Source organism: Panthera tigris, chromosome A1 (assembly GCF_018350195.1).
Source record: "Panthera tigris isolate Pti1 chromosome A1, P.tigris_Pti1_mat1.1, whole genome shotgun sequence".
NCBI classification, from domain to species: domain Eukaryota; kingdom Metazoa; phylum Chordata; class Mammalia; order Carnivora; family Felidae; genus Panthera; species Panthera tigris.
Genome location: NC_056660.1, coordinates 172,653,808 through 172,666,340, shown reverse-complemented (window position 1 = coordinate 172,666,340; position 12,533 = coordinate 172,653,808). Strand labels below are relative to the sequence as shown.

The following is a 12,533-nucleotide window of genomic DNA, read 5'->3' as shown; positions in this document are numbered from 1 at the left end:
AAGTACGGCTGCCATTAAGTAAAATAAACAAGCTGGTAATTATTTGGACAGCGGGTAATTAAAATGGGGTGAGGGCTCATTACTGTCTCGTCAGGGGTATGATGGGCGCAGCCAGACACCCTCTTCCCAGCTGGAAGTTCACAGCCAGGCTGGGCTCCTACCCACCCAGAATTGGGAGGGGTCATCGCAGGGGGTTTCCTCTGTGGATGCCTGCCCCAGTTCTACCTGTGTCTCTGTCTTCAGCAGCCTTCTCTGGCTCTCCGGGGGTCAGGATCTGAGGACCAGACCCAAGGCAAGCAAGGCAGGGCAGCCCCTAACCTGCTGTTGGCCCCTCCTGACCCCCTCTGCTTTCCCAAGCAGAGAGCATCTCTCCGCCCTTTCTGCAACCCTCAGCCTCTAGGAAAGGGGCAGTGCCTGCAGGCTTCAAGCAAGGGAGGATGCTTGTGCCCACAATTAAATCCCAGCCACCTGGGGTGCTATACAGATGACTCTTGCTGCCCAGAACTTGGGGGGACTTCCTTCGGGAGGCCATGATGAGGAGAGATCCTGGAGAGGAGGCAGGATGGTGGGGTGCCGGCAAGGGTGGGAAGAGTCAGGGAGGAGCAGGATACCAGAGGGGCAGAGCAGTGACTGGGGGGGCCTCACCCTGCTGTGACCCCGGTTCTTAGATCTGTAAAGTTGGAGGAGACCTTGGACATCATCCAGTCTATCTTTGGCCGGCCAACTTGCTTGGCCCACAAGGTGTTTAAATGTTTAAATTAGTTGTCAACATTTTAAAACAGGAAATTTCACATAAAAATGGATTCCCAGCTTCTCTTCAAAGAAAGTGTAGTAGCAGCTGGCTGGGTTGCACTGACCCCTTGGACAGGCATCTTTACTGTTCACTTCTGGCTCCCACCCGGCCCCTGAAGACACCTGAGTTTGCCACCCGTGACCCTTCCAAGGCTCAGAGGGGCAGTGACCTGCCCAGGACTTCATACCCTTGTTGAGGACTGGAGACCCAGTCTTTTGATGCCCAACTGAGGTCTCTGTGCCCTGCTCTCAGCAAGTATGTGCATTGGGCCGGTCACTGGCAGGGATATAAATGACATGGTTCCCAGCCCAGAGCTTGAAGTCAGTAAGGGGGATGCTTCACCTCAACCCAGTTACTGACCCCCAGCTTGCCAGTCCCTGAGGTGGACACTGCTGAGAAGAGGTGGCTCACATCTGTGCACGTACTTAAGGGCGCACCGTCCGATGGAAGAAGCAGCCGCTGCACAAGCAGCCTGTGTCAGTCGATAATGCTCTCCCAGCCAGGAAGCCAGAGGAGCAAGCCATGCATCTCCACTGCAGAGAGGAGCTGGGGGGTGGGGGGTGTCAAGAGAAGGTGATACCTTCGAATTATGAATTGACAGGGCTGGTGAGCATTGCGAGTGAGTGGGGTGCCCTGCGGGTGCAGGGGGATGTCGGAGTGAGGGCAAGGGTCCAAGTGTGCAGTGAGAGGGGATTGTGGACTCACTGAGCTGGCTGCAGGGTGTGGGTTGGTGCCCAGGATGAGGCTGCTGCATTGGGTGGGGTGGGGTTATGACCTTTACCCTGTGGTCAGTGGGAACTATTTCAAGGGGTTGAAGTGTGGGATCAGATTTTCTTTCTAGAAATAGCACTGTGTGGTGTAGTTGAGGAGGGCACCGAAGCCAGGAGGTGGTCATGGGAAGGCAAGTTTGGGGCACCCTCAGGGGGTGGGGGCCTGAGGAGTTGGGTAGCCATAAATGGAGAGAGGAAGGAGTGGGTGGAAGAAAGCCTGGGGTGGCACTCAGGGGGCTAGAAGAGGTCAGGGAGCAAGAGGGCCTGGTGGCTCTAAGACTCCTACCGAAGTTCCTTGGGGGTGTAGCGCTGCTGACTAAGAGCAATGCTTAAGGGCAGAAGGTTTGGAGGAGCCCCTGAGCCTGACTTGGGACATGCCTGGTGTGAGGTTCTGGGAGACATCCAGACGCAGGGAAAGCTGCCAGCAGTGAGCGGGGCTAGGGAGCCTAGCTAGGGAGCCATGGTCAGGAGGCTGGTGGGAAGCCATGGGAGCAGAAGCCCCAAGAGAGGGCACAGCACAGGTGGGCAAGCCACATGGATGGGGAGCAGAGGAGGAGCTGGGTTGGAGGCTCAGATACCACTGCTGCTGGGAGCAGCTGGATCTGGACTGGATTTTCCTGTGGGTCCTTTATGAAGAGAAGTCCAGATGGACTCAGCTGCTAAGAATGGGATCACAGGATGGCTGATGACCTGTGGCCACAGGGTTTTCATCCTGGTGACGGCATTGGCCACCGCAGCCAGATTTAGCCCGAAGGACGATAGGCAGTACTGTTATACGTGTGTGTGTACAAGGCTCAGTGTGTGTGCACCCATGAATGCCAGAGCACGAGGCACAGCCAATATGATTCTGGAACACTGTGTGCCTAGGACTTCCTAGGTGGGGCTGTGGCCACTGGCCACTCCTTGGGTCAAGGACTCGAGTCTGTCTTGGGCACTACTGTGTGGCCTGTGCCTAACACGGTGCCTGGTGCATTGCGCCCGGCACATATTTGGTGAATGCACATATCCTGATTAAGAGCTTAGGGTGCTACAGCCATCTGGCCTGGGTAGGAACCCATCACTCACTACTGACTTCACCTCTCTTTGCCTTGGTTTCATTGCCTGGAAGTTGGAGATTTAAAATAGTTCTTTGCCAGGGCGCCTGGGTGGCTCAGTTGGTTGAGGATCCAACTCTTGATCTCAGCTCAAGTCTCGATCTCAGAGTTGTGAGTTCAAGCCCTGTGTTGGGCTCCATGCTGGGTGTGAAGCCTACTTAAAAATAAGTAAATAAATAAATAAAAATAGTTAATAGTTCTTTGCCTCCTAGAATTATCATGAGGATTAGATAAGAAAAGCCATGTTGTGCTAAGACTATGTATGTGCATGTGTGAGTGAGTGTGTGCGCGCACGTGCACATGTGTGTGGGTGGGCATTTGTTGGCTGTGGTTGTGGGTAGTATCTCCCACTGGCCAAGGGCACTTCTCTGTGCGGCCATCCTCTGGTCTCTGAGCTCTGTCCAGGGGCTGAAATTGCCCTGCCCTGTCCGGTGCACACTATGCAGAGCCAGGCTAGGGAGCTATTGGCTGCTCCTGCACCACCCCTGGCCCCCACTCTGGCCAGGCTGGCATTAAACCAGTGAGATATGAAATGCCACCATATCTGGGACAGGGTCTTTAATTAAATTAATTGCCAGCAACATTGTAAAAATGCTGATGGGGTCATAAACGGCACATCGCTGATGCCATTCATCATTTCCTCAGACTTGCTGGGGGCCTCACCTGGGCTGGGGGTGGGACTGGGCATGCGGGGCTGAGCGACTGGGGAGCTCTGCAGCCACCAGGGCCTCTGGCAGGTGGGCTGGCTGGTGGCAGGAAGACCAAGGGAGAGGGGAATGGGAGTGGGTGGGGCTCCTTGTTTTCAGTGTGGAATAATTGCACAATTCTTAACTGAGCCTGGATGGTTACCTGGAGAAGGGCATGGATGGAAATGGAGAATGGTGACTCAGGAGCTAGCTGGGGCCGGGGAGGGAGGGGAAAGGGGGGGGCATCCTTCAGCCTGCTGGCCAGAGTTATCCTGGATCCATGGGCAATGTGAGAATCTGACCCAGCCTGGCCACTGATAGCTGAGTGACCTTGAGCCAGTCCTTCCCCTCTCTGAGCCCCAGTTTCCTCATTGAGAAAACAGCTAAACCCCCATCCTGCCTGCCTGCCCAGACCCCTCCTGGACTCCCTCCCAGAGATCCCGTTATGCCAGGGATCCTGTTATATCTCTTCCAGCTAGGGCCGCCGTAGGCCCTGGTAGGGCTCAGAGCTTGTATGCTGACCTCCTGCTGAGCAGTGGTGAGGAGGCTGGGCCTGCGCCCACCACCCACCCCTGCCAAGTGAAAGGTGGAGGAGGCCTGCCACAGACACACACACACACACACACACACACACACACACACACACACAAAACCACACACATACACACCCACCACCCCAACCAGAAACACTCCCACAGCAACACACACTCCACCACCAGAAGATTCCATAGTAAGAGAAAGCCTTCCTTCCCTAGTTCTCTCTGGGCTGTGCGACCACATAATTACCCTGGATTCCATTCTATTTAATTGCAGCTTATTAAATTCTAACCAGCCAATTATCAGCCACAATTACAGCTTAATTCAGGGACACAATAGCTATTTTATCGTTTGTTAATCAAATGCTTATTTAGGCCTCAGCTTTATTAACTATTTCTCTGGCCCGAAGCAAGGCCCTGTGGCAGGAAAGGGCACTAGGAAGAGGCCCCTGGGAGCCTGTCCCCCCCATCACAGCACTCCCTCCCTTGGCATCCCAGTAGTTTCTAAGTCCCCTTCCTGGGTGTGTCTGGGGGACCTTAGTGATGGCAGCAGTGTGACACTAAGTGTGGGCACTGGATAGAGTTGGAAGACCTGAGTTTGTTTGTTCCTGAATTCAGCACATGTTTATCAAGCACCTACTATGTACTGGGCCCTGGGCTGGGTTCTGGTACTACAGCAGAGAACCTGACAAGTGTGGTCCCTGCTCTCATGAAACATTTCGGGGAAGGGGACATGAACAATAACCAGCAGGCAAGTTTACAAACAGGATGACTTCAGATAACAGTGAGCACTGTGAGAGAAGTAGACTGGGAAAGAGATAGGAGGCTCAGAGGGGCTGCTTCAGAAACAGGAACTTGAAGGAGGTAACACTGGAGCTGAGACCTGAGGGATTCAAGGGGGCAGCTGTAGAAGAGCAAGGGGCAGTGTGTTGCAGGTGGAAGAAAGAGCAAGTGCAAAGGCCCTGTGGTGAGATAAGCTTGGAGGGTTTGAGAAACAGAGAGGGTCAGCATGGTCACAGAGTGAGTAGAGGATGTGAGGTGGACAGGGCCAGACCCTGGTCCAGTAAATGCCCAGAGCCCCTGCCCTGTGCCCGGCCTGGGCTGGGAGTTGTCGAGAACCCACACAGCCCTTTGTCGCTGGATGACTTTACATAAGTCCTGAGTTCGCATTCCCTGTCTGTAAAATGAGGGGCCAGCAGCAAGCACCTGAGTACAGCCACCAGATGACAAGCCTGGTGTGCGGCAGCCATGGACAGCGTGGCCTGGCCACACTAGGCATGAGTGTCCTCTGAACTGGTGAAGTGGCAACCGTCCCCCACTCCTACCTGCTTTGTTCTTTGCAGTTCAGCCCGTCTGCATGTCCTCCTTGTGGCGCCAGTGTCTGTCCTTGTGACCAGGCCCCTGGAGCCCGTTGGGGAAGAGGGTGACTTTCCTCCAATCTTGGGGAGGTGGCTGCTGCTTCTGTGGCACCTTCACGCATCCATTGCCATGGAAACTGGAGTGCCGCGCAAGCGTGTGAGTGTGGGTTGGGGTAACAGCCCCCCACCCTGCTACTTCCACCTCATGCACACTCCTAGACCGGAGAGACTGCCGCTGTGTCCTCCCCCGTTCACTGGCCACGCACGCACTGGGGCAAAAGAGCCTGGCCCCAGACCTGTCTCTGCCCTCCAGGAAGTCCTTGCTATTGGGTGCGAGAAGCAGCAGCCAGGGGGACAGATGATTGAGGGATGGGCCAAGGGGCAGAAAAGGGAAAAAAGAGGGGCATGGGTGGGCACCTCAAGACCCCAGGCAGGGTGGTACTAACCCATCTCAACCTGGTGCAGGGTCAGCATGATGTGGCCCAAATGAGGAAACTGAGGCTTAAGAAACAGCAGCAGGGAGGTCTGCAGCAGTCAAATGAGCCCCCAAAGCAGCTGACAGGCAGCACAGAGGTTTTTTACATGTTGGATTTGGAAGAATTCTGGGGCACATACCTCAGCTTGCTTTCACCCTGTGGCACCCCATTATCATCTCCAGGCAGGTCCGTGTGTCCGAGTTGCTGCCTGGAACCACAGGGCTCTTTGTGTGGCTCCCAGATCTGTCATCTCGGGGCCTCTGGCCCACCATTGCTCCATTCCCCCTACCTCCTGCAGCTGTCTCTGCATCTCTGACAGCAAGTACAGTTTGTCCCTGCTTATCAGAGCCTCCTGGTGAAGCTCCCTCATCATAGAATTGCCTATGTTTAAAAAATAATAACTCACGAAGCAATCTCAGGCTGCGAAGGTACAAATGGGCAGGAGAGCAAAAATCCCCATTCCCCTGCACGTATGCACCCCTCAGTGCCCCACCGCTGTGGCCCTGGCCCCTGGCTCCCTGCCTTCCCTGGGTGCTGCCCATGTTCTCTACCTCCCTGGGGTCCAGCACTCATGCTTCTGAAATCAAGTTCCCTTTCCATTCATTTCTTTGGTTGATTGATTGATTGATTGATTGACTGGAGGGCAAGCAGAGCTGGCTTCCCATCAGATTTGAGTGTGTGTCCTCCACTTTCAGCCCTCCTTTCTGGGCTCTGGTCCCGTTCAAGGGAATGATGTTCACCACACATTCAACAAACACCTGCTGGGCACTTGCTATGTGTCAGATCCTGGCCGGCTCGGGGGGGATGTGCAAAGGATGTCACCATTCAGTCCCTGCCCTGAAGGTGCTGACATTGGAGAGACAGACTCACAAATGGTGACAATATGAGGTTTAAGATGGTGGGCAAGTTCAGCTGAACTGTGGGAGGTCAGAGGAAGTGTGGCCCACTCTGTGTGAGTGTCAGAGAAAGCTTCCCAAGGGAGGAGGTTACTTGAACAGGCCTTGAAGGACGAGTAGAAGTCACCTGGGCACATAGACCTACAAAGCCTTCAGGACTGGCCCAGAAGAAAGAGAGGTTCTCTTTCTAGCAGTCTAATCCAAATCCCAGAGTCCCATCTGTTCAGGTGGGGTGATCTGCCCATCTGCGAACCAGGCAGCATCGTATGCCTATTTCTGGGGCCAGATAAGGGCTCAGCCTACCTGGACTGAATGAACACATGGCCTGAGTGGGGTGGGGGGAGCATCCTCTACAGAAAACCAGGTACTCTTAGCCAGAAGGGGAGGGAGGCAGAGCCTGGAACACAATGTGCACAAGCCCTTGAGGGACTACAAACAGTCAAGATGCCATCCCACGGAGCACACTTGGAGGGAGGCCCTAGAGGCAAGGCCAAGTGGGCAGCTCAGGCCCTGGGCCAACAGGGCCTCCAGTGCCAGGTGAAGGGCGTGGTGCATTAGCCTGTGGCACTCTTCTCTCCACCTGGGCCTATAGAATGGGAACACCCAAGCCCCAGGGGGACCTACCAAATGCAAATCTCCAGGCAAGGCATTCTGAGAACAGAAGCGCCTGGGGCCCAGGCGTCAGGGGGCTCAATGCTGGGTGAATTGCCAGGAAAATTTCAGCCTGGAGAAAGGGAAAGCTGCCAGGCCCCAGCTCCTTCCTCTACCCCATATCAAATCCAGAACATTTCTCAGAGTAGACAAAGCAGGGGCTTGTGGGTCTGACCACCAGGACTGTCAGGGAAAGCTTGCGAGGATGAAAGGAGCAGGTGGCAGCAGGGGCAAGGCTGCGTTTGGGACGTACTGCTCCCATCTCCCAGCTGAATGAGGCCAGGTGACACCCTGCCCCCTCCCCGCCTCCCCCCTCCCCAGGGACTGAGCCTTTGCTCAGAAAATCCAGTTCATTAATAGCTTGATTAATCACACCTCATATTTTCATGGTGCTTTTAAAAATAAAACATTTGAAAGCACTTTCACACCCACCCTGGGCCTCAGAGTTACACGGGCAGGTCTTATCATCCCAGACTGCAAGTGAGAAAGGGGGGCTCAGACTCTGAGTAGCAGCAAGTTGGTGTGTGGCCGTGCAGGAGCCCTCTCCCTGCCCACACCTCTGCCTGTGGGCCACTCTGCACAATATCTGGGTCTCCCTGCAGGACAAGAGTGAAGTGGCCACCCTTGGCAGGTCTTCTGAAATTCAAGGGGGAAGAAGGGGTAGTCATGCAGTCACTCAACAAATACTCCATCAGTATGCTGGGCTCCTGCTCCAAGCAAATACATGGCGTGCCAACCATCCTGAATGTACTCTGGAGGGAGGCTCAGGGGACAGGGTGGGCACTTGGGCAAGTGACAAAGAGTATGGATCTAGAAAGGTGTCCCAGCGGAAATGGCACATTTGCTGAAACTTGAAGACTGGGTGGGAGTTCCCAGATGCACCTCGTGAGGCAGGTCTACCATGGTGCACTCTATTGGACGCGTCCTCATCCATCTCCCCACTGCCACTCCTGCCTCCCTCCACCTGTTCATGCAGGAAGATCTCATCATTCCCTTGCACACAGAGCCCATTGGGGATCTGCCAGTAAGTGAAAGAGGTTTTTTTTATGGTAATTTTTTTATTTTTATTTTTTATTTTTAAAACTTTACATCCAAACTAATTAGCATATAGTGAAACAATGATTTCAGGAGTAGACTCCTTAATGCCCCTTACCCATTTAGCCCGTCCCCCCTCCCACGACCCCTCCAGTAACCCTCAGTTAGTTCTCCATATTTATGAGTCTCTTCTGTTTTGTCCCCCTCCCTGTTTTTGTCTTACTTTTGTTTCCCTTCCCTTATGTTCATCTGTCTTGTCTCTTAAAAGTCCTCATATGAGTGAAGTCATATGATTTTTGTCTTTCTCTAATTTCCCTTAGCATAATACCCTCCAGTTCCATCCACGTAGTTGCAAATGGCAAGATTTCATTCTTTTTGATTGCCGAGTAATACTCCACTGTGTGTATATATATATATATATATATATATATATATGCGCCACATCTTTATCCATTCATCCATCAAGGGACATTTGGGCTCTTTCCATACTTTGGCTGTTGTTGATAGTGCTGCTATAAACATGGGGGTGCATGTGTCCCTTCGAAACAGCATACCTGTATCCCGTGGATAAATACCTAGTAGTGCAATGGCTGGGTCGTAGGGTAGTTCTATTTTTAGTTTTTTGAGGAACCTCCGTACTGTTTTCCAGAGTGGCTGCACCAGCTTGCGTTCCCAGTGAATGGTTTTTTTTTTTTTAAGTTTATTCATTTATTTTGAGAGAGAGGGAGGGAAAGAGAATGAGTGGGGGAGGGGCAGAGAGAGAGGGAGAGAGAAAACACCCACACAGGCTCCACACTCCACACTGAGCCCAACGAGGGGCTCAGTCTCACAGATCATGAGATCATGACATGGGCCAAAATCAAGAGTCAGCCACTTAACTGAGCCACCCAGGCACCCCTGAAAGAGGTTTTCTAACTGGATTCCAGTAGGGCAGCTGGGTCATGTCCTCTGCAAGTAAGAGGTCCTTGGCTGGGGCACGGTAAACAGAGCCTCTGCAGAATTGAAGGTTTGGGTTCAGGGTATGCCAGGGCCATATAGTCAGTGGGACGTGCACCTGCCAGCCCTCCTGCAGCCCCTGTGTGTCCATCCTGGCAGAGCCATTCATCCATGCTTATTGCTTCAACAGCCCCAAAGGAAGCAGCCAAAGGCACCCACTCTGAGTCCCTAGTTGCTAATGCCTGCACTAGGCGCCTTGAGCTGAGAGGCAGGGATCAGGGATGGATAGGCTGGCTAAAGACAAAGGCCTTAGCCACCCACATGTTTCTCTTGCGGTAAGAGTTACAGTACCAGTGAGGACAGGCCATAGATGCAGAGAGGGCAAAATGATATTGTGGTTTCCTGGGAGAGTGAGGTGGGAACCCCTCTTTCCAGAGGAAGCGACAACGGAGCTGGGCCCTGAGGAGAAGGTAGGAAAGTGCTGGCAAAGGAGGGAGGAGGGGTGTTTGAGACAGAGAAGACTATGGGCCGAGACCTGGAGGTGGTGAGGGAGGTGCCTAGGAGGGATCAATAGGTGTCTCTGCACAGGAAGGCTGGTGAGTTGTCTGTGCCAGAAGACTCAGGGATGTCAACCAAAAGCATTTGGCCTCATCCTGAAACAGCTGTGGGAGCCAGGCACACAATAGAAACTAGAAGAGGCAGGCCTGGGCTAGAGCAATAGGGAGTGGGGGGGACTGGGGCAAACTAGAGAGCTTGTGCCCTGTGGAAAAGGTCATAGATCATTTGGGCCTGAGCGTGCACTGCTTGATGTTATTTTTCTTAGACAAGTACAGGATTCAGGTGAAGGAGAAAGTTGCTTACTCTAGTGGCCTGTGACATGGAGCGGGAGGGACCCAAGGCTCATGCGCTGCCTTAGTTCAGGCAAGAGGCCTAACTGGGACAGTGAGGGGTCAGGTAGATCACAGGTGCTGACCACAGGGTGGAGGGCACATGGTGAGCTTCAGGGCCAGAGGAGGGGAGGCCAGCTCTGGCCACCTAGGAAACATCTAGTAGCTCCAAGAGGACATCCAATGGGGCCTGAATTTACCCCAACCTATGGCTTTAAGAGTGTCCTTGATAGAGGGCATAGCTGCAGCCTGGAGGGTGCCCCCTGGGTCCATCTAGTAAATGCCTCCCCTCAGGGTGAGGAGGGGAGGCCGCACCAGCGTGGCGTGACGGAGGCCCTGGAGAAGTGAGCTATGTCCCTTATTGGTCACAGTACATTTATTTTTCATTAGCAGTTAAATGCAGACATGAGGGATTGTGCTGGGTTCAGCGGGCAGCTGACGTGAGCAGTGCTTGGTGCCGCAATCAATAGGGAGGCTTGAGGGCCACTCACTGCCCATATCCCTGGCCGGGACCCCTGCCCACCCAGACCCGAGCCAGTAGGCAGGCACGGGCCATTGCAGACCATTGCTTTGAGCCGCTGGGAGGTGATGCACAGGGAAGCCCTGAGCCTGCCACTGGGGGCTCCCATTCCCTGCTGGACCAGCCCCCTGTGGGCCCCACTCAGAGGTCAAGCTTGGCCATCCTCTGTGCAGCCCTGGGTCTGTGGAGATACTGTGTCTAGAGACGTCACTGGGCCTACCAGCTCCCCATTCAGGCCCATACTCAGGAGCCCATGCTCTCCTTCAGAGTCCTAATCTTAGGAGGCCTGAGCCTGACTCAGTCCTGCCCTTGGCTGGGTAATAGTGAAGAGCAAGTGTAACAACAGAAGAGTCATGAGGTGGCCACTGGACATTTTGTGAATCCAGGGCCCGAGCCTGGGGGTCTGAAGTGAGTGACTTTCCCCTGGGACCCCAGATTCCCCATCTGTAAGATGTCTAGATGGCTCCTCCCCTCCACCCCCCCACGTTCCTCAACCTCAAATAGACCTCCAGAGGGCACTGGCAGAGCCCCGAGGAGGTGTTGCAGGATGGGGCAAGATGGGGAAAGGTGAGCTTTGTTTTCCTCGCTGCAAATGTGGTTCCGAGGCAGGTCGGCCTTCATCTTGGAGCTTGTACAGGGAAGTGCAAGGGCGGCTTCCAAAAAGAGTTCACAACAGGAAGAGATAAGCTGAGGAGAGGCCATGGTCTTGAGGGGGAGGTGGCAGATGATGGCCCTGCGGCAGATGCTGTCTTGCTGAGCCAGCAATGCCCTCCCCCATCCTGAGGGCAAGGCATCTGTGGCTCTGTGCCTCAGTTTCCTCATCAGCCCTCAACCACGAAGACATTGCTATGAGTGCCTTTTCTCATTTCATTCTCACAACAGCCTAGGAATGGCGTGACCCATCTGGCAGGCAGGGAGACAGGCTGAGAGTGGGCTGGCATGCCTGAAGAAGTCACACCAGGCTTCAGCCTCTCAATGGGCATTCCCATTCCCAGCTCACCTGAGCTGGCCCAGGACACCTACAGGACCAGGCGCGGATCCCCTCCCCAAAATCAATCTTGGGGTGGAGGGCCGACTCCCACCTTGGAAAGAGAGGGACCTTGTGCTAAACAGCAGAGAAAGGGCACTGGATGCCCTCTGGGCAGAGAAGGATCAAGGCCCAAGGAGCCAGGCCTCCTTGTGTTAGAAGCCCTTTGTGGGTTTTGGAGTGCTCTCCAAAAGGGTAGACTGGACAGTAGAGAACTCAAGAGGTAGACCACATGAGGCCCTTCCAGACTCTCCCGAGGGGCAGACAGGACCTCAGTGTCACAGATGACAAAACGGCTATCTCACCCAAGGTCACCTCTAGCAAGGAGCAGAGCTGGTCTCTGAAGCCCATGTTCTTCCTTCTTTATGGCCAGAGGCCACTGTTGGTTGTCAGGGTGGCTTGTGGGGGAAATCATAGTAGCCCCTGAGGGAAACCAGGCTGTTGAGGGCCTATTTGGCGGGCACCTGGCTGGAGGCGGAGGGCGCCCCCACTCCATCCTCCCACTGCCTCCCAATTCACCCTTCTCCACCCTCCCAGGGTCCTGCTGGCCCAACAGACTGTCAGACTGCCTGGCAGAGGGCAGGGGGAGGGGTGGGGAGGTTACCTCCACCAAAGCCTCAGAGCCAATTACCTGTGTAATTAGCAACAAATGACTTGTGGGATGGTTGTGGTTTTCAGTTAAAATTAGAAGGAAGCCCAGATTCAGGTCTCCTTGAAGGGGTGGGACATGGCCTAGGTCCCTCAGGCTCCCAGACACACTCTCCTGGCTCCCACCCTGCCTGGGCCCAGCCAGCAGTCCAGGCTCTCCCCCCACCCTGGGGCCTCTCCTGTCGCACTGCCACCAGCACCAGCACCAGCCCCCTCACCA

At 54.4% G+C, this 12,533-nt stretch overlaps 1 protein-coding gene across 1 annotated transcript in view; it reads left to right on the top strand.

Moving 5' to 3' along the window:
• UNC5A (unc-5 netrin receptor A) overlaps positions 1-12,533 on the top strand; it is a 61,566-nt gene that overhangs the window by 32,705 nt on the left and 16,328 nt on the right. The gene's annotated exons all lie outside the window — the stretch shown is intronic.